We start from the raw sequence: 20,767 nt of genomic DNA on the forward strand, positions 1-20,767 counted from the left end.
TGTCAGAAACGGAAGTGTTATTTCTCTAACGTCCTAGTGGATGCTGGGAACTCCGTAAGGACCATGGGGAATAGCGGGCTCCGAAGGAGGCTGGGCACTCTAGAAAGATCTTAGACTACCTGGTGTGCACTGGCTCCTCCCACTATGACCCTCCTCCAAGCCTCAGTTAGATTTCGTGCCCGGCCGAGGTTGGATGCACACTAGGGGCTCTCCTGAGCTCTTAGAAAGTTATAGTCTTAGAATTTGTTCTTTTCAGTGAGACCTGCTGGCAACAGGCTCACTGCAGCGAGGGACTAAGGGGAGAAGAAGCGAACTCGCCTGCTTGCAGCCGGATTGGGCTTCTTAGGCTACTGGACACCATTAGCTCCAGAGGGATCGACCGCAGGCCCAGCCTTGATGTTCGGTCCCGGAGCCGCGCCGCCGTCCCCCTTACAGAGCCAGAAGCAAGAATATGGTCCGGAAAATCGGCGGCATGAAGACTCAGTCTTCACCAAGGTAGCGCACAGCACTGCAGCTGTGCGCCATTGCTCCTCATACACACTTCACACTCCGGTCACTGAGGGTGCAGAGCGCTGGGGGGGGGCGCTCTGAGGCAGCAATAAAAACACCTTGGCTGGCAAAAATACCTCAATATATAGCCCCAGGGGCTATATATGAGGTAAATACCCCTGCCAGAAGTCCATAAAAAACGGGAGAATAGGCCGCGAAAAAGGGGCGGAGCCTATCTCCTCAGCACACTGGCGCCATTTTCCCTCACAGCTCCGTTGGAGGGAAGCTCCCTGGCTCTCCCCTGCAGTCTACAAGGGTTAAAAAAAGAGAGAGGGGGCACTAAATTTAGGCGCAGTATACATTATATATATATATATAGATATAAAGCTATAGGGGACATAACTCAGTTAGTCCCTGCAGTATATAGCGCTCTGGTGTGTGCTGGCATACTCTCACTCTGTCCCCCCAAAGGGCTTTTGTGGGTCCTGTCCTCGTTTAGAGCATTCCCTGTGTGTCTGCGGTGTGTCGGTACGGCTGTGTCGACATGTTGAATGAGGAGGCTTATATGGTGACGGAACAGAGGCCGATATATGTGATGGCGCCCCCTGTGGGGCCGACACCAGAGTGGATAGAGAGGTAAAAGGTATTAACCGACAGTGTCAACTCCTTACATAAAAGGGTGGATGACGTAACAGCTGTGGGACAGCCGGCTTCGCAGCCCGCGCCTGCCCAGGCGTCTCAAAGGCCATCAGGGGCTCAAAAACGCCCGCTCTCTCAGATGGCAGACACAGATGTCGACACGGAGTCTGACTCCAGTGTCGACAAGGTGGAGACATATACACAATCCAATCCGTGACTTGATCCCGGCAATAAAAAATGTGTTATACATTTCTGACTTTAACCTCTATAAATGGGTTTTAGGTTTGGGGAGAAAAAACAGGCAGTGTTTTGTTCCCCCATCAGATGAATAAATGAAGTGTGTGAAAACCGTGGGTTCCCCCGTTAAGAAACTGGTAATTTATAAAAAGTTACTGATGGCGTACCCTTTCCCGCCAGGAGGATAAGTTACGCTGGGAGATATCCCCTAGGGTGGATAAGGCGCTCACACGTTTGTCAAAAAAGGTGGCACTGCCGTCTTAGGATACGGCCACTTTAATAGGTACCTGTTGATAAAAAACAGGAGGCTATCCTGAAGTCTGTATTTACACACTCAGGTACTAGACTGAGACCTGCAGATAGTGCTGCTGCAGCGTGGTTGGTGACCCTGTCAAACAGGGATAATAGTTGGCAAACATAAAAACATATTAAAGACGTTGTCTTATATATGGGGGATGCACAGAGGGATATTTTGCCGGCTGGCATCCAAAATAAATGTAATGTCCATTCTGTCAGGAGGGTATTAGAGACCTGTCACTGGACAGGTGATGCTGACTTAAAAAGCGCATAGAGAGCCTTATAAGGGTGAGGAATTATTTGGGGATGGTCTCTGGGACCTCGTATCCACAGCAACTGCTGGGAAGAAATAATTTTACCTCAGGTTTCCTCACAGAAAAAGGTACAGTCCTTTCGGCTTCAGAAAAGCAAGCGGGTCAAATGGCGCTTCCTTTCTGTACAGAGACAAGGGTAGAGGGAAAAAGCTGCACCAGTCAGCCTGTTCCCAGAATCAAGATTCTTCCCCCGCCTCCTGTGAGTACACACCATGACGCGGGTGCTCCACAGGTGTAGCCAGGTACGGTGGGGGGCTGCCTCAAAAATTTCAGCAATTAGTGGGCTCGCTCACAGGTGGATCCCTGTTTCTTCCAAGTAGTATTTCAGGGGTACAAGCTGGAATTAGAGATGTCTCCCCCCAGCCGTTTCCTAAAATATGCCTTGCTGACAACTCCCTCAGGCAGGGAGGCTGTGCTAGAGGCAATTAATAAGCGGTATTCCCAGCAGGTAATACTCAAGGTGCCCCTACTTCAACAAGGACGGGGTTACTATTCCACACGGGTTGGGGTACCGAAACCGCATGGTTCGGTGTGACCCATTTTATATTAAAATCCTTGAACATAAAAAAATTCAAGTTCAAGATGGAATCGCTCAGGGCGGTTATTGCAAGCCTGGACGAGGGGGATTACATGGTATCCCGGGACATCAAGGATGCTTACCTGCATGTCCCCATTTACCATCCTCGCCAGGAGTACCTCAGATTTGTGGTACAGGATTACCATTACCAAGTCCAGACACTGCCGTTTGGACTGTACATGGCACCGAGGGTGTTTTATCAAGGTAATGGCCGAAATGATGATACTCCTTAAAAAAAAAAGGGAGTTGTAATTATCCCGTATTTGGACAATCTCGTTATAAGGGCGAGGTCCAAGGAGCAGTTGGTAGTCGGGGTAGCACTATTTTGGAAAGTGCTACAACAGCATAGGTGGATTCTAAACAGTCCAAAGTCACAGCTGGTTCCTATGACACGTCTACTGTTCCTGGGGATGGTTCTGGACATAAACCAGAAATAGTGTTTCTCCCGGAGGAGAAAGCCAAGGAGTTGTCATCTCTAGTCAGAGACCTCCTGAAACCAAAATAGGTAGCGGTGCATCATTGCACGCGAGTCCTGGGAAAAATGGTAGCTTCTTACGAAGCAATCCCATTAGGCAGGTTCCATACAAGAACTTTTCAGAGGGACCTGTTGGACAAGTGGTCCGGATCGCATCTTCCGATGCATAGGCTGATAACCCTGTCTTCAAGGACCAGGGTATCTCTACTGTGGTGGCTGCAGAGTGCCCATCTTCAAGAGGGCCGCAGGTTCGGCATACAGGACTAGGTCCTAGTGACCATGGATTCCAGCCTTTGAGGCTGGGGGGCAGTCACATAGGGAAGAAACTTCCAGGGACTTTGGTCAAGTCAGGTTATTTCCCTACACATAAATATTCTGGATCTGAGGGCCATTTACAATGCCCTGAGGCCAGCAAGGCCTCTGCTTCAAAACCAGCCGGTACTGATCCAATCAGACAACATCACGGCAGTCGCCCATGTAATCAACAGGGCGGCACAAAAAGCAGGATGGCGATGGCAGAAGCCACAAGGATTCTCCGATAGGCGGAAAATCATGTGTTAGCACTGTCAGCAGTGTTCATTCCCGGAGTGGACAACTGGGAAGCAGATCTTCTCAACAGACACGACCTCCACCCGGGAGAATGGGGACTTCCTCCAGAAGTCTTCCAATAGGATTGTACACCATTGGGAAAGGCCACAGGTGGACATGATGGCGTCCCGCCTTAACAAAAAGCTATAAAAGATATTGCTCCAGGTCAAGGGACCCTCAGGCGATAGCTATGGACGCTCTGGTAACACCGTGGGTGTACCAGTCGGTTTAGGTGTTCTCCCCTCTGCCTCTCATACCAAAGGTACTGAGAATAATAAGAAGGCGAGGAGTAAGAACGATACTCGTGGATGGCCAAGAAGAGCTTGGTACCCAGAACTTCAAGAATTTATATCAGAGGACCCATGGCCTCTGCCACTCAGTCAGGACCTGCGGCAGCAGGGGCCCTGTCTGTTCCAAGACTTACCGCGGCTGCGTTTGACGGCATGGCGGTTGAACGCCGGATCCTGAAGGAAAAGGGCATTCCGGAGGAAGTAATTCCTACGCTTACTAAAGCCAGGAAAGAGGTTACAGCAACTCATTATCACCGCATATGGCGAAAATATGTTGCATGGTGTGAGGCCGAAAGGGCCCCAACAGAGGAATTTCAACTAGGTCGATTTCTGCATTTCCTGCAAGCAGGAGTGACTATGGGCCTTAAATTGGGTTCCATTAAGGTACAGATCTCGGCTCTGTCGATTTTCTTTCAAAAAAGAACTCGCTTCAGTACCTGAAGTTCAGACATTTATAAAAGGAGTGCTGCATAGTCAGCCCCCGTTTGTGCCTCCTGTGGCACCTTGGGATCTCAACGTGGTGTTGAGTTTTCTTAAAATCACATTGGTTTGAACCACTAAAAACCGTGGATCTGAAATATCTCACATGGAAGGTGGTTATGTTATTGGCCTTGGCTTCTGCCAGGCGAGTATCAGAATTGGCGGCTTTGTCTTGTAAAAGCCCTTATTTGATTTTCCATATGGATAGGGCAGAATTGAGGACTCGTCCCCAGTTTCTCCCTAAGGTGGTGTCAGCGTTTCACCTGAACCAGCCTATTTGGTGCCTGCGGCTACTAAGGATTTGGAGGACTCCAAGTTGCTAGACGTTGTCAGGGCCCTGAAAATATATGTTTCCAGGACGGCTGGAGTCAGAAAATCTGACTCGCTGTTTATCCTATATGCACCCAACAAGCTGGGTGCTCCTGCTTCTAAGCAGACTATTGCTCGTTGGATTTGTAGTACAATTCAGCTTGCACATACTGTGGCAGGCCTGCCACAGCCAAAATCTGTCAATGCCCATTCCACAAGGAAGGTGGGCTCATCTTGGGCGGCTGCCCGAGGGGTCTCGGCTTTACAACTTTGCCGAGCAGCTACTTGGTTTGCAAAATTCTACAAATTTGATACCCTGGCTGAGGAGGACCTGGAGTTCTCTCATTCGGTGCTGCAGAGTCATCCGCACTCTCCCGCCCGTTTGGGAGCTTTGGTATAATCCCCATGGTCCTTACGGAGTTCCCAGCATCCACTAGGACGTTAGAGAAAATAAGAATTTACTCACCGGTAATTCTATTTCTCGTAGTCCGTAGTGGATGCTGGGCGCCCATCCCAAGTGCGGTTTATCTGCATTACTTGTACATAGTTATTGTTAACTAAATCGGGTTATTGTTGAGCCATCTGTTGAGAGGCTCTATTGTTTCATACTGTTAACTGTGTTTCATATCACGAGTTGTACGGTGTGATTGGTGTGGCTGGTATGAGTCTTACCCGGGATTCAAAATCCTTCCTTATTGTGTACGCTCGTCCGGGCACAGTACCTAACTGAGGCTTGGAGGAGGGTCATAGTGGGAGGAGCCAGTGCACACCAGGTAGTCTAAGATCTTTCTAGAGTGCCCAGCCTCCTTCGGAGCCCGCTATTCCCCATGGTCCTTACGGAGTTCCCAGCATCCACTACGGACTACGAGAAATAGAATTACCGGTGAGTAAATTCTTATTTATTAGTTTATTTTTGTCAATTAACAAAATGCAAAGAATGATTGAACAGAAGAGAAATGTGAATCATATCAGTATTTGGTGCGACCTCCTTTTGCCTTCACAACAGCATAAATTCTTCTAGGTACACTTACACACAGGCTTTGAAGGAACTCGGCAGGGACGTTGTTCCAAACATCTTGGAGAACTAACCCCAGATCTGTGGATGTAGGTTTGCTCAGATCCTTCTGTCTCTTCATGTAATCCCAGACAGACTCCATGATGCTGAGATCAGGGCTCTCTGGAGGCCATATCCTCACTTCCAGCACTCCTTGTTCTTCTTTACGCTGAAGATAGTTCTTAATGACGTTGGCTGTATGTTTGGGGTCATTGTCCTGCTGCAGAATAAATTTGGAGCCAATCAGACGCCTCCCTGATGGTACTGTAGACTGTAAGGTTTTGCTGGGGGTAGGGGGGCACTCCCTGTTGTCCAGCTTCACTCTGATGCCAGAATGTAAGGCTCTCCATGTTTATAATACGCACATCCAGTGTTGGAGGCATTGGGGCAGGGAGCGGAAGTGACGCTGCTGTGGAGGAAAGGAAATGGCCGGACGAGGTCATTGTGTGCCTAATTCCACAGATGCAGAGCTTATCTCCCCATCCACAGGCAGCGGGGGTCCTGTATCTCCCCATCCACAGGCAGCGGGGGTCCTGTATCTCCCCATCCACAGGCAGCGGGGGTCCTGTATCTCCCCATCCACAGGCAGCGGGGGTCCTGTATCTCCCCATCCACAGGCAGCGGGGGTCCTGTATCTCCCCATCCACAGGCAGCGGGGGTCCTGTATCTCCCCATCCACAGGCAGCGGGGGTCCTGTATCTCCCCATCCACAGGCAGCGGGGGTCCTGTATCTCCCCATCCACAGGCAGCGGGGGTCCTGTATCTCCCCATCCACAGGCAGCGGGGGTCCTGTATCTCCCCATCCACAGGCAGCGGGGGTCCTGTATCTCCCCATCCACAGGCAGCGGGGGTCCTGTATCTCCCCATCCACAGGCAGCGGGGATCCTGTATCTCCCCATCCACAGGCAGCGGGGGTCCTGTATCTCCCCATCCACAGGCAGCGGGGGTCCTGTATCTCCCCATCCACAGGCAGCGGGGGTCCTGTATCTCCCCATCCACAGGCAGCGGGGGTCCTGTATCTCCCCATCCACAGGCAGCGGGGGTCCTGTATCTCCCCATCCACAGGCAGCGGGGGTCCTGTATCTCCCCATCCACAGGCAGCGGGGGTCCTGTATCTCCCCATCCACAGGCAGCGGGGGTCCTGTATCTCCCCATCCACAGGCAGCGGGGATCCTGTATCTCCCCATCCACAGGCAGCGGGGGTCCTGTATCTCCCCATCCACAGGCAGCGGGGGTCCTGTATCTCCCCATCCACAGGCAGCGGGGGTCCTGTATCTCCCCATCCACAGGCAGCGGGGGTCCTGTATCTCCCCATCCACAGGCAGCGGGGGTCCTGTATCTCCCCATCCACAGGCAGCGGGGATTTCTGCAATATGTTTACTGTATAGGAGAAAAGACTTCCCAGATAATTCTGAAATCCTGGCAAGCTTTGGGTCGGTGACTGGGTTCCTTCACGTTCTCGCAGCAGTGTGAAGGCCGGAGCCTCACCTCTGCCCTGTCTTCAGCATGATTGTGGATTAGCGTGTAGTAAATACATATATGCAGATTATTCATCATGTCACATGAGGTCCCTCACCAACACGTCACATCGTCATACAGCTGCACACATGAGGGTGGAAGGGTACATGTACGGTTCCTCCACCTTACAGGGTAAAAAGTAGATGCCATCAGGGAAAAGCCTCGTCCGAACCAAACGTACACATTTCCCAATACAGCGCAGTCCAGGCTAGCTTTGGGGGATACTGTGTGGTTGCTCTGGGTAACCCACAGCCGGGGGGTCCTCTCCATTTAGTGTTGTCTTCCCTGCAGCTGTTGGCACCTGCTTGCACTGAGCTCACCCGTCCTAGCTGCCCCTGCTGCGCCTCAAGGGCTCTGGAAGACAAACATTGGGGTTCTGCAGCGGGGTACACTGTGTTCCACAGGGAATACATTGGGGTGTAGAGATGGATCTTGGTCCAGAGGCACCAACATGCTAAAACTTTAGACTGTCCCAGAATGCATTGCGGGGCCTCCTCTATAACCCCGCCTCCAGGCACTGTGAGCTCAGTTTTAGAGTTGGTGAATGCATGAGGCAGGTCACTTAACAGGGGGGTCTGCGCTAGGCAGCCCTGAAAAAGCTTTTTAGAAGACTTCAAGGGCTGCAGCACTTCATATGTCAGTGTGACATACTGTGCTGCGGCTCCATCACCTCCCCAGCGGCGTCGCATGCTCCCGCTGGCTCTGTTCCCGGGTACTTGCGGCGGAGGCGCTCCTGTTCCTAGGCACACCACCGCATACGCTCTGCTGGATGGCGTGGCTGCTACCAAGGGAGGAGGTAAGAGGGTCCCCCAGACGGGACCCGCCATAAAATCGCGTTCTGGTCGTGGTCAAAGGAGACGGTCTGCGATGCTGGCGTGGACACTGTGTCAGAGCAGGGACCCCATTATATCCACCAGGGCATGGGAACACAGGTCGGATAGTAAAATATCCACTTTAATAAGGCTCCATAGTACCCGGTGGTGAGGACCAGCATAGGGGAAAAGGTGCTTGACCTGTAGCCACTCCCCCAGCTCCGGGCGCCATCTACTGCTGGTGTTCCCGTCCTGGAGCTGCCTCACTCCCTGACTGAGACGCTGGGCACCATCTTCTCACAGTAGGTGCGACTGGTCTCCGGGACTGCAGGGCAAGGTCTCCTCTGTAAATCCTCCTGACACTGAAGTATTCTACATGTCATTTTAAGACTGTTAGTTAAGAACAAGTGTACCTGTGCCAGAATATATTGTACAGAGTATTCTGATATATGCATCCGGTCTCGGACCACGCATTGTTTTTATATATATATATATATATATATATATATATATATATATATATATATATATATATATATATATTATATTTACTAGTCCAGTGCAGTTTTATTGTCTCACTAAAATAATTATCTGCATTGTCACAGTGACTGTGTGTGCCTCTATCTGCTGTGTGGATTTAACTTTGTGTATCCCAGCTATAGATATCACTGTATTCTGTACCGTAAAGTACTAGGTGCGTCAGGGTCTCATATATAGTGCTGCACAGTATTTACCGTTAAGTGTATTCTACTGTGTACTCAGTCACATCATACCGGATTTATTCGCTGGTGTTGTGTACTGTGTACACAGTCACATAGTACCGGATTTAGACGCTGGTGTTGTGTACTGTGTACGCTGTCACATACTAGGGGATTTATTCGCAGGTATTGTACTCTATCTGGCTGTATCGTACTCATACGCTCTGCGGTTACGTTCATTAAAATGTCTAACACAAAAAGCGGGAAATCCACGGACGCTCCTGTATCCTGCAGCGCATGCGCCAGGGATTTGCCTGAGGGGGAAGCTTTAAATGATGGTCTGTGTAATACGTGTCATACATCTCCCAGTCAGTCCGCAGCTCCTGTAACCAATCGGGAACCACCTTGGGCGGCGTTCTCAACTATGCTCAATACGCTTGTGACACGCCTTACACCCCCTATGGGACCTCTTGTGCCATTGCAGCCACATATTGTCCCTATGGTAAATCCACCTTGGGTGGATAATTTGTCTACCCAGTTGCAGCAATTAAATCAGTCTTTGGTTAGACAAGAACCTACCCCATGTCCCTCTGTGGTCAAGGGGTCATCTAAGCGGGCCGCTTCCTCCTGACAATCCACTAATATATCAAATGATACTTCTGACGAGGAACCTACAACTCAGGTTGATGTCCCTACCTAGTGGAGGCTATTATGCTGATTCTACAAATTGATGATGATGTAGATCCCACTACTGCGTCTAAGAAATCTAATAAGTTTAAACGCGTCCTCTGAGGCAGTTGTAATGGCGGCCAAGGCGTCGACTATGTCCATCCTGGCTCGCCGAATTCTGTGGTTGAGGTCATGGAAGGTGGACCTGGACTTCAAAAATACCTTGGAGGTACTTCCTTTTAAGGGAGACATCTTATTTGGGGAAGATCTGAATAAGATTGTGACTGACTTAGCAGCTGCTAAGACTGCATTTCTCCCAAATACTAATCCTTCTGCACAGAAGGCAAAGAGTACCACTTTTCGTTCCTTTCGACCTCCAGGGAAAGAGAAGTGTCAGACTTACCCGAGACAAGCTTGTGCTTCCAAAACCACTAAGCCCAAAACAAAACAATCCTGGGCCGCCCATCAAGACAAACAAGACAAGCCTGCTGCATGACAGGGCGGGCCTCCCCCTGGGGGTTTCCAGGGTAGGAGGGTGACTTCTGCAGTTCACCCAGGTCTGGTTAAAGACCACTTCAGACGCATGGGTGCGAGAAGTCGTCTCTCACGGGTACGTGGTCACCTTCAAGAGACGTCCCCCTCGCCAGTTCTGCACAATGGTTATTCCTTCTACTCCTGGTTGTGCGATTCAGGAGTGGTAGTGCCGGTACCCCTGTCCCAGAGAGGCAGAGGATACTATTCGACCCTGTTTCTAGTCCCGAAACCCAATGGGTCTTTATGGCCTATACTCCACCTCAAATCACTGAACAAATTTGTGAGAGTGTCCAAGTTTCGTATGGAAAAGCTGCGCTCGATTGTACTGGCCATGGAACCCGGAGAGGATATGGTATCCCTGGATATACAAGATGCTTACCTGCATATACCTATTGCCATATCGCTTCGGCAATATCTGCGGTTTGCTATTGGCAACCTTATTTAGTAGTGATTTATTACCAGTTATTTATATAGCGGACGCATATTCCGCAGCGCTTTTACAGAGAATATTTGCCCATTCACATCAGTCCCTGCCCCAGTGGAGCTTACAATCTATATTCCCTATCACACACAGACACATTTACGCTAGGTTTAATTTTTGTTGGGAGCCAATTAACCTGCCAGTATATTTTTGGGATTGTGGGAGGAAACCGGAGTACCCGGAAGCAACCCACGCAAGTATGGGGAGAATATACAAACTCCACACAGTTAGGGCCATGGTGGGAATCGAACCCATGACCTCAGTGCTGTGAGGCAGTAGTGCTAACCATTACACCATCCGTACTGCCCTTCACTATCAGTTCCAGGCTCTGCCGTTTGGACTGGCCACGGCCCCTGTGATATTCACCAAGGTTATGGCCGTGATGACGGCTCATCTGCGTCGTCAGGGAATCAGGATCCTGACGTATCTGGACGACTTGCTGATCCTGGCGAACTCCCAATTTGTCCTCTTCAGTCATCTGCAACTGACGGTACGCTTCCTACAAGCCCACGGGTGGCTCGTCAAATGGAAAAAGTCCTCGCAGGTCCCTGCTCGAAGCATGGTGCGCCTGGGGGCACTGCTGGACACACACAGCCAAGGACTGTTTCTGTCTCCAGAGAAAATCCTGAAACTTCAGGACAGGAGCAGATACTTCATCTCTCTCCCAAGAGTGTCGATACACTCGGCGATGCAAGTACTAGGCCTCATGGTGTCGGCTTTCGACATGGTAGAGTACGCTCAATTTCATTCCCACCCTCTACAGAGGTTAATCCTTTCCAAGTGGGATGGCCTGCCTCATCGGATCAGGTCTCAAAGGATCTCCTTGACTCCGGAGGTTCGTCTGTCACTGAGCTGGTGGCTACAAGACCGACAGTTGAGCAGGGGCCGTTCTTCTGGATCCCCAACTGGGTCCTACTGACTACGGACGCCAGTCTGAGGAGCTGGGGCGCGGTGCTGGAGCAACACTCTCTCTAGGGTTGGTGGACCAAGGAGGAATCTCTCCTCCCGATAAACATTCTGGAATTGCGGGCAGTGTTCAATGCTTTGACTCTTGATACAGAACAGGCCTGTTCAAGTACAATCAGACAACGCCACCACGGTGGCATACATAAACCATCAAGGCGGCAATCGAAGCCGCATGGCAATGATGGAAGTGTCAAAATCCTTAGCTGGGCGGAACGCCATCTGCCAGCAGTATCGGCAGTGTTCATTCCGGGAGTCCTCAACTGGGAAGTGGATTTCCTCAGTCGTCAGGATGTACACGCCAGAGAGTGGAGTCTTCATCAGGAAGTCTTTCAACTCCTAGTGGACAAGTGGGGTCTACCAGATGTAGACCTGATGGCGTCACGACACAATCACAAGGTTCCGGTCTTCGGAGCAAGGACAAGGGATCCTCAAGCAGCGTTCGTGGACGCACTGGCAATTCCATGGAACTTTCGGCTGCCCTACGTATTCCCTCCAGTGTCACTTCTGCCCAGGGAACTACGGAATGATAAAGCCCACTGATTTATCCTATTTCTCTAACGTCCTAAGTGGATGCTGGGGACTCCGTAAGGACCATGGGGAATAGCGGCTCCGCAGGAGACTGGGCACATCTAAAGAAAGCTTTAGGACTATCTGGTGTGCACTGGCTCCTCCCCCTATGACCCTCCTCCAAGCCTCAGTTAGATCTCTGTGCCCGAACGAGAAGGGTGCACACTAGGGGCTCTCCTGAGCTTCTTAGTGAAAGTTTTAGTTTAGGTTTTTTATTTTCAGTGAGACCTGCTGGCAACAGGCTCACTGCATCGAGGGACTAAGGGGAGAAGAAGCAAACTCACCTGCGTGCAGAGTGGATTGGGCTTCTTAGGCTACTGGACATTAGCTCCAGAGGGACGATCACAGGCCCAGCTTGGATGGGTCCCAGAGCCGCGCCGCCGGCCCCCTTACAGAGCCAGAAGGCAGAAGAGGTCCAGAAAATCGGCGGCAGAAGACGTCCTGTCTTCAACAAGGTAGCGCACAGCACTGCAGCTGTGCGCCATTGCTCTCAGCACACTTCACACTTCGGTCACTGAGGGTGCAGGGCGCTGGGGGGGGTGCGCCCTGAGACGCAATAAAAACACCTTGGATGGCAAAAAATGCATCACATATAGCTCCTGGGCTATATGGATGCATTTAACCCCTGCCAGAATACATAGGAAAACGGGAGATAGGCTCCGCCCCCTTATCGGCGGCCTTATCTCCTCAGCACACTGGCGCCATTTTCCCTCACAGCTCCGTTGGAGGGAAGCTCCCTGGCTCTCCCCTGCAGTCACTACACTACAGAAAGGGTTAAAAAAGAGAGGGGGGCACTAATTAGGCGCAGTATTAACTATACAGCAGCTATAAGGGGAAAAACACTTATATAAGGTTATCCCTGTATATATATAGCGCTCTGGTGTGTGCTGGCAAACTCTCCCTCTGTCTCCCCAAAGGGCTAGTGGGGTCCTGTCCTCTATCAGAGCATTCCCTGTGTGTGTGCTGTATGTCGGTACTTTTGTGTCGACATGTATGAGGAGAAAAATGATGTGGAGACGGAGCAGATTGCCTGTAATAGTGATGTCACCCCCTAGGGGGTCGACACCTGAGTGGATGAACTGTTGGAAGGAATTACGTGACAGTGTCAGCTCTGTATAAAAGACAGTGGTTGACATGAGACAGCCGGCTACTCAGCTTGTGCCTGTCCAGACGTCTCATAGGCCGTCAGGGGCTCTAAAGCGCCCGTTACCTCAGATGGCAGATATAGACGCCGACACGGATACTGACTCCAGTGTCGACGGTGAAGAGACGAATGTGACTTCCAGTAGGGCCACACGTTACATGATTGAGGCAATGAAAAATGTTTTACACATTTCTGATAATACGAGTACCACCAAAAAAAGGGGTATTATGTTCGGTGAGGAAAAACTACCTGTAGTTTTCCTGAATCTGAGAAATTAAATGAGGTGTGTGATGATGCGTGGGTTTCCCCCGATAACAACTGATAATTTCTAAAATGTTATTGGCATTATATCCTTTCCCGCCAGAGGTTAGGGTGCGTTGGGAAACACCCCCTAGGGTGGATAAAGCGCTCACACGCTTGTAAGGGCTCTACCTTCGCCTGAGATGGCCGCCCTTAAGGATCCTGCTGATAGAAAGCAGGAGGGTATCCTAAAAGGTATTTACACACATACTGGTGTTATACTGCGACCAGCAATCGCCTCAGCCTGGATGTGCAGTGCTGGGTTGGCGTGGTCGGATTCCCTGACTGAAAATATTGATACCCTAGATAGGGACAGTATATTTTTGCCTATAGAGCATTTAAAAGATGCATTTCTATATATGCGTGATGCACAGCGGAATATTTGCCGACTGGCATCAAGTCTAAGCGCGTTGTCCATTTCTACCAGTAGAGGGTTATGGACACGTCAGTGGTCAGGTGATGCGTATTCCAAACGGCATTTGGAAGTATTGCTTTATTAAGGGGAGGAGTTATTTGGGGTCGGTCTTTCAGACCTGGTGGCCACGGCAACAGCTGGGAATTCCTCGTTTGTACCCCAGGTCGCCTCTCAACATGAGAAGACGCCGTATTATCAGGCGCAGTCTTTTCGTGGACAAGTGGGCAAAAGGTTCCTCATTTCTGCCCCGTGACAGAGGGAGAGGAAAAAGGCTGCAGAAATCAGCCAGTTCCCAGGAACAGAAACCCTCTCCCGCCTCTGCCAAGCCCTCAGTATACGCTGGGGCTTTACAAGCAGAATCAGGCACGGTGGGGGGCCCGTCTCAATGAATTTCAGCGCGCAGTGGGCTCACTCGCAAGTAGACCCCTGGATCCTTCAGGTGATATCTCAGGGGTACAAATTAGAATTCGAGACGTCTCCCCCTCGCCGTTTCCTAAAGTCGGCTTTACCGATGTCTCCTTCTGACAGGGAGACAGTTTTGGAAGCCATTCACAAGCTGTATTCCCAGCAGGTGATAATCAAGATACCCCTCCTGCAACAGGGAACGGGGTATTATTCCACACTGTTGTGGTACCGAAGCCGGACGGCTCGGTGAGACCGATTCTAAATCTAAAATCTTTGAACACTTACATACAGAGGTTCAAATTCAAGATTGAGTCACTCAGAGCAGTGATTGCGAACCTGGAAGAAGGGGACTACATGATGTCTCGGGACATCAAGGATGCTTACCTTCTTGTCAAAATTTACCCTTCTCACCAAGGGTACCTCAGGTTTATGGTACAGAACTGTCACTATCAGTTCAGACGCTGCCGTATGGATGGTCCACGGCACCCCGGGTCTTTACCAAGGTAATGGCCGAAATGATGATATTCCTTCGAAGGAAGTGAATTTTAGTTATCCCTTCCTTGGACAATTCCCTGATAAGGGTAAGATCCAGGGAACAGTTGGAGGTCGGTGTAGCACTATCTCAGGTAGTGTTGCGGCAGCACGATTGGATTCTCAATATTCCAAAATCGCACCTGGTTCCGACGACGTGTCTTCTGTTCCTAGGGATGATCCTGGACACAGTCCAGAAAAAGGTGTTTCTCCCGGAGGAGAAAGCCAGGGAGTTATCCGAGCTAGTCGGGAACCTCCTAAAACCGAGCCAAGTCTCAGTGCATCAATGCACAAGGGTTCTGGGTAACATGGTGGCTTCCTACGAAGCAATCCCATTCGGCAGATTCCACGCAAGAACTTTCCAGTGGGACCTGCTGGACAAATGGTCCGGGTCGCATCTTCAGATGCATCAGCGGATAACCCTGTCACCAAGGACAAGGGTGTCCCTCCTGTGGTGGTTGCAGAGTGCTCATCTTCTAGAGGGCCGCAGATTCGGCATTCAGGACTGGGTCCTGGTGACCACGGATGCCAGCCTGCGAGGCTGGGGAGCAGTCACACAGGGAAGGAATATCCAGGGCTTATGGTCAAGCCTGGAGACATCACTTCACATAAATATCCTGAAGCTAAGGGACATTTACAATGCTCTAAGCTTAGCAAGACCTCTGCTTCAAGGTCAGCCGGTGTTGATCCAGTCGGACAACATCACGGCAGTCACCCACGTAAACAGACAGGGTGGCACAAGAAGCAGGAGGGCAATGGCAGAAGCTGCAAGGATTCTTCGCTGGGCGGAAAATCATGTGATAGCACTGTCAGCAGTATTCATTCCGGGAGTGGACAACTGGGAAGCAGACTTCCTCAGCACGACCTCCACCCGGGAGAGTGGGGACTTCACCCAGAAGTCTTCCACATGATTAAAAACTCGACAGGTATTGCGACAGGTCCAGGGACCCTCAGGCAATAAGCTGTAGACGCTCTGGTAACACCGTGGGTGTACCAGTCAGGGTATGTGTTCCCTCCTCTGCCTCTCATACCCAAGGTACTGAGATTGATAAGATGGAGAGGAGTAAGCACTATATTCGTGGTTCCGGATTGGCCAAGAAGGACTTGGTAACCGGAACTTCAAGAGATGCTCACGGAGGATCCGTGGCCTCTACCTCTAAGAAGGGACCTGCTCCAGCAAGGACCCTGTCTGTTCCAAGACTTACCGCGGCTGCGTTTGACGGCATGGCGGTTGAACGCCGGATCCTGAAGGAAAAAAGGCATTCCGGATGAAGTCATCCCTATCCTGATCAAAGCCAGGAAGGATGTAACCGCAAAAACATTATCACCGCAATTGGCGAAAATATGTTGCGTGGTGCGAGGCCCAGTAAGGCCCGACGGAGGAAATTCAACTGGGTCGATTCCTACATTTCCTGCAAACAGGAGTGTCTATGGGCCTGAAATTGGGGTCCATTAAGGTTCAAATTTTGGCCCTGTAAATTTTCTTCCAAAAAGAACTAGCTTCAGTCCCTGAAGTTCAGACGTTTGTAAAAGGGGTACTGCATATACAGCCTCCTTTTGTGCCTCCAGTGGCACTTTGGGATCTCAATGTAGTTTTGGGTTCCAAAAGTCACATTGGTTTGAACCACTTAAATCTGTGGAGTTAAAATATCTCACATGAATAGTGGTCATGCTGTTGGCCCTGGCCTGGGCCAGGCGCGTGTCAGAATTGGCGGCTTTATCCTGAAAAAGCCCTTATCTGATTTTCCATTCGGATAGGGCGGAATTGAGGACTCGTCCTCAGTTTCTCCCCAAGGTGGTTTCAGCGTTTCACCTGAACCAACCTATTTGTGGTGCCTGCGGCTACTAGGGACTTGGAGGCCTCCAAGTTGCTAGACGTTGTCAGTGCCCTGAAAATATATGTTTCCAGGACGGCTGGAGTCAGGAAATCTGACTCGCTGTTTATCCTGTATGCACCCAACAAGCTGGGTGCTCCTGCTTCTAAGCAGACTATTGCTCGTTGGATTTGTAGTACAATTCAGCTTGCACATTCGGTGGCAGGCCTGCCACAGCCAAAAATCTGTAAATGCCCACTCCACAAGGAAGGTGGGCTCATCTTGGGCGGCTGCCCGAGGGGTCTCGGCTTTACAACTTTGCCGAGCAGCTACTTGGTCAGGAGCAAATAAGTTTGTAAAATTCTACAAAATTGATATCCTGGCTGAGGAGGACCTGGAGTTCTCTCATTTGGTGCTGCAGAGTCATCCGCACTCTCCCGCCCGTTTGGGAGCTTTGGTATAATCCCCATGGTCCTTACGGAGTCCCTAGCATCCACTTAGGACGTTAGAGAAAATAAGAATTTACTTACCGATAATTCTATTTCTCATAGTCCGTAGTGGATGCTGGGCGCCCATCCCAAGTGCGGATTGTCTGCAATACTTGTACATAGTTATTGTTACAAAAATCGGGTTATTATTGTTGTGAGCCATCTTTCAGAGGCTCCTCTGTTATCATGCTGTTAACTGGGTTCAGATCACAAGTTGTACGGTGTGATTGGTGTGGCTGGTATGAGTCTTACCCGGGATTCAAAATCCTTCCTTATTGTGTACGCTCGTCCGGGCACAGTATCCTAACTGAGGCTTGGAGGAGGGTCATAGGGGGAGGAGCCAGTGCACACCAGATAGTCCTAAAGCTTTCTTTAGATGTGCCCAGTCTCCTGCGGAGCTGCTATTCCCCATGGTCCTTACGGAGTCCCCAGCATCCACTACGGACTATGAGAAATAGAATTATCGGTAAGTAAATTCTTATTATTAAACACTCTAAAAGGTTAAGAGACTCAGTACGCTATTGGAGTATGTGGTACCGTAAGGGTACGCCCTTAGCGTAGCGGACGAGGAGATCACAAGCGGCGCTGACGCTCACAGAATTAAACCTTAATAACTATACCTTAAAGAATGTACTTATACTGTAAACCTTTATGCAGTGATAATATGTAGATGCAACGCAATGTAACCTTGTTAGTTTAAAAGCTGTATGAGCGACTGAGACGCTCAGAGAACCCATAGAAATATAATAAACACTCAAATACCGGTCTAAGGTTCTAACACCTTTAAGAGAGAGAATGAACGTTCAATTGCAAAAGAATATACAGTACAGTTTATACACTACCAGGCTAACATAAATATCTAGCAGAATTACTACACGTTAAAATACAATAGCAATAGCAACACTATTACATTTAAGGGGAAGGAGAGAGAGAATGGCTTACAACAAATAGGAGGTAAAATGGCTGCAGAGAACTTACGCACAAGGGGAAACAATCGCAAGCGCCTTCCTGGATATCCAGCTCCCGATTATCAGTGATGAGAACCGTTGAGAAGAGTAGAGTGGGGCTGGCCCAGGTCGGCTTGTCTTTATATACACTTACACACAGTACAGTACAATGGTCCCTACATTCTTATTGTTCATTGGACACAGGAATCCGTCTCCGCATTATAACAAAAGGTCATAGGTTGGTTCATACAGGTGGGCTGTGACTATTCCTAACTGCTCAGGTGGGAGGGGAACTCAGGTTTCCCGCCGCATGGGTAATAAAGTGCAAATATAGTAAATGTCCATAAACTTCTTATAGTCATAACTATTCGCACGAGCGATTAATCCGCTTCAAACCAACACCGGAATATTGCTAATTAAATACTCTTCCGATGGATACTAAACACCACTGTGTAACCCCTGTCTGACCCTTCGTATCAAACAAAGAGGGATCTCTTTGTCTCTGAACATGCTACATTAACTAAACTTTCAGATTCTATCAACGGGACCATAATCTACAAAATACATTATATGACTAAAATATGTAACGATCGAGTCGCCCGCTAGACGCACACAAACTCTACCGTAAATGCGCATACCGTGCGCCTGCGAGTGCACGCGACTGCGAGTATATGCACGCACGGGAGGGCTCATGCACGTGCAGCGGGCACACGCATGAGGTGCATATATGGCAATGTGCAGCGTGATATTTTTCTGACTTTGACAGGAAGTTCAAGCAAGAAGGAGGAATACTACTTCTAGTCGCTCCAGCGTGGCCCAGACGACATTGGTTCTCAGACCTGCAGGGTCTATCGATAGAGCGCCCTCTTCTACTTCCTCAACGCCCAGACCTCCTCATTCAGGGCCCTTGTGTCTACCCGGACCTGGCTAGACTGGCTTTGATAGCATGGCTCTTGAAACTTTACTCCTGAGGGCCAAAGGATTATCCGAGGTGGTTATCCAAACTATTCTAAACGCCCGCAAACCGGCTTCTGCACTGATTTATTACAGGGTCTGTAATTCTTACTTCACCTGGTGTGCTGCTAAGAATTACGATGCTTCCATGTTTAGTACTTCCAGACTTCTGGGGGTTTTTTTTCAACAAGGCCTGGATTTAGGCCTTTGTCTGGCCTCCCTCAAGGTTCACATATCTGCCTTGTCGGTGTGGTTTCAGAGAAAAATTGCGTCTATACCTGACGTTCATACATTCACTCAGGGCGTACTGTGGATTCAGCCTCCCTATGTCCCTCCTGTGGCTCCATGGGATTTGTCTGTTGTCCTGAATGCCCTGCAAGAGTCTCCATTTGAACCTCTTGAGTCAGTGGACCTTAAATGGCTCACGGTCAAGGTCCTGTTTCTGCTGGCTATTGCCTCTGCTAGAAGGGTGTCAGACTTAGGCGCTTTGTCCTGTCATCCACCCTTTTTGATATTTCATCATGACCAAGCAGTTCTTAGAACTCGCCCTGATTATTTACCTAAGGTGGTGTCATTTTTTCACCTTAATCAAGAGAGTGTGGTTCCAGCCTTCATCTCTTCTGAATTGTCCTCCAAAGAACGGTCTTTGGATGTGGTACGGGCTCTCCGTATATATGTGGAGAGGACTGCCTCTATCAGGAGGTCAGATACCCTCTTTGTACTGTTTGGTTTCCACAAACGTGGCTGGCCTGCGAATAAGCAAACCTTGGCCAGATGGATTAGAATGGTGATTGCACAAGCTTATGCGCAGGCTGGCCTCCCAGCTCCTGCTGCTATTAAAGCCCATTCTACTCGGTCTGTTGGACCCTCTTGGGCAGCCCGTCGTGGCGCGTCCGCAGAACAATTGTGCAAGGTCGCTACGTGGTCCTTAGTGAACACGTTTATTAGGTTCTATGCCTTTGATACTTCTGCCTCCCAGGATGCTTCCTTTGAGACGCCTGGTTCTCATACCCGCTAAGGTTCCTCCCTTGAGGAACTGCTTAGGACATCCCCGATGTATTCCCTGTGGAACACAGTGTACCCCGCTGCAGAAAAGGAGATTTATGGTAAACTTACCATGGTTAAATCTCTTTCTGCGAGGTACACTGGGTTCCACAGGGCGCCCACCCTGACGCACCTAGCTTCTTTGGGTTTGTATGGCATTAGCTGCTGGTCCCTTCTCCAGTCATGAGAATGTGGTTCTATGTAACTAACATCTACCGTCTCTTTTACCTGCTCCTGCATTGGACTGGTTAACAAAACTGAGCTCACAGTGCCTGGAGGCGGGGTTATAGAGGAGGCCCCGCAATGCATTCTGGGACAGTCTAAAGCTCTAGCATGTTGGTGCCTCTGGATTAAGATCCATCTCTACACCCCAATGTATTCCCTGTGGAACCCAGTGTACCTCGCAGAAAGAGATTTAACCATGGTAAGTCTACCAGAAATCTCCTTTTTCCAGGACTCCTAATAATGAATGTGGGGAATTGAGGATGTTTAATGCGGATAGTGTGGAAATCTTGCTCCTACAAATCTATGATGATGACTGAGGGACGATCCCCCTGGTAGTTCAGAAATCTGGCTGAGGAGCACAGACGTACAGGTAGAGCGTCCCGATACATCCGGTGGTACAGCCGTCTCTCATCCTAACCCTCTGTCCCACGCTCACTGTCTGCCCCAGCTGGGTCACCCCTGCCCGTCTGCCCCAGCTGGGTCACCCCTGCCCGTCTGCCCCAGCT

The 20,767-nt window shown here is 49.9% G+C and overlaps 1 protein-coding gene across 3 annotated transcripts in view; it reads left to right on the forward strand.

Annotated features, from left to right (window-relative positions):
• ST3GAL2 (ST3 beta-galactoside alpha-2,3-sialyltransferase 2) overlaps window positions 1-20,767 on the forward strand; it is a 74,404-nt gene that overhangs the window by 35,170 nt on the left and 18,467 nt on the right. The window lies entirely within an intron of this gene.

Source organism: Pseudophryne corroboree, chromosome 11, assembly GCF_028390025.1.
Source record: "Pseudophryne corroboree isolate aPseCor3 chromosome 11, aPseCor3.hap2, whole genome shotgun sequence".
Taxonomy (NCBI): Eukaryota; Metazoa; Chordata; class Amphibia; order Anura; family Myobatrachidae; genus Pseudophryne; species Pseudophryne corroboree.